At 42.4% G+C, this 1,841-nt stretch overlaps 1 protein-coding gene across 1 annotated transcript in view; it reads right to left on the reverse strand.

The window, feature by feature from the left end:
* Cubn (Cubilin) overlaps positions 1 to 1,841 on the reverse strand; it is a 300,325-nt gene that overhangs the window by 90,285 nt on the left and 208,199 nt on the right. The gene's annotated exons all lie outside the window — the stretch shown is intronic.

The following is a 1,841-nucleotide window of genomic DNA, read 5'->3' on the forward strand; positions in this document are numbered from 1 at the left end:
CATCTGGCGTAACGAACCCAACAGAGTAGGCGACCCTCCCCCCCCCCCCTGGCCTTACCTATCTGTCCTGATGTAATCTGTAAGTAGTTCCGAAACGTTGAAAATGTCAAGTTCCCGGATACGGTGGAATATCGGAAAACCTAATTCTGATCATAGTCACCGTGAAAGCCTAAACTCATACAAAGTGAATTGTTCTTCGCAATTTTTATCATGATTTTGTAATCATTCATATATGGACTGATCCACACTCATAAAAACAACAAAGCTTAGTGGATCCTGGCTGCATTGCAGTTAGAAGTCAAATGATTTTTAACTGTTCACATAATTGCCATTTATGTTCAAAATAGTTCGCCGCTTTAAGACAGAACATTCATGGCCTGAGCCAGTCATCAAGGCTATGATTCCTATCTAAGACAGAAGCCCATACATCAATATAAAAAACAAATTTACTTTTTTAATATGACAGTATGTTGAGTTGATAATTAATTCGATAAACGACACTTTGCTTGGGCTTGGCTTCCTCGTGATCCGAATCTGGGACGGATCCATGCACTTAGGATTACATTAGTCCATTGTGTGTCCTATATATGTAATGATTATCTAAGTTAGACAAGTGATCTGGTTGGTATTCGTGAATCCGACGCTAACACGTGGGTCATCCTGTCTCGAGAGCCAGATCCCATCTGCATACGAATAGTCTGACAAGCCCCAGGGGCCCGGAGCCCCGTATTACCCCCAGGACTTCACCCCAGACTATTTTTTTCTATTGAAGATGACAGATGAAATGAGGGAGAGGTTAAAAGTTTTGATGGAATGACAGAGGGAAACGAGAATACCCCGAGAAACCCCCCCTGTAACGTCTGCTTTGTCCACCACCCATTCCATCACGATCTGACCGGGGATCGAACTTGGGTCAACCACCAATGTAGCTCAGGCGGTAGCGCCTTTACTTGCTCATTCGGAGTCGAGCTCGGGGTTGGGTCCGATTCCTGTTTGGTCTGATTTTTTCCGAAGTTTTCCCAACTGTGAGGCAAATGTCAGGCAATCCTATGGCGAATCCTCGGCCTCATCTCGCCAAGTACCATATCGCTATCACCATTCCATCGACGTAACATAGTAATTTACAAGGTCGTTAAATAACAACAAAAAACGAGCTCCTTTCACTCAGTTCATATCCGCCATGATAATAATGCAATACATGACTGGACTGTCAAACAATTCTGTTGTTAGTGAAGATTAAAAAATTAAAATTATGGTTTATTTAACGACGCTCGCAACTGCAGAGGTTATATCAGCGTCGCCGGTGTGCCGAAATGTTCTCCCGCAAGAGTTCTTTTACATGCCAGTAAATCTACTGACATGAGCCTGTCGCATTTAAACACACTTAAATGCCATCGACCTGGGCCGGGATCGAACCCGCAACTTCGAGCACAGAAGGCCAGTGCTATACCGACTACGCTACCAAGGCAACGTGAAGGTTAATATTCCTCATAAATATGTAAGCGGACCAGAACGAACAATTCTAAACTTTAAAAGCAAAGGATAGCGATAAGTAGCAAGCTAATTTCAAAGTAACTTGATATACGAATCAGTCAAGTGATTTTAAGTCCTGAGTGCAGCCTAAAAATACCCGTACTGTTGAATTTTAAGTTACGGAAGAAAGATTTCCGTAGACTGGCAACATCGTAGTAAAAACCGAGCGTATATTATGAGCATAATATGGACTATTTCACTATCGCTGTCTCTAACAAAATCCAATAGCAACAGCAATGCTGGTGATGAAATTTTATGGTGACGTATCAACTCCATGACAGCTGCATTCCTAGATAAGAAACGAAAGA

Source organism: Periplaneta americana, chromosome 1, assembly GCF_040183065.1.
Source record: "Periplaneta americana isolate PAMFEO1 chromosome 1, P.americana_PAMFEO1_priV1, whole genome shotgun sequence".
In the NCBI taxonomy this organism is placed as follows: Eukaryota; Metazoa; Arthropoda; class Insecta; order Blattodea; family Blattidae; genus Periplaneta; species Periplaneta americana.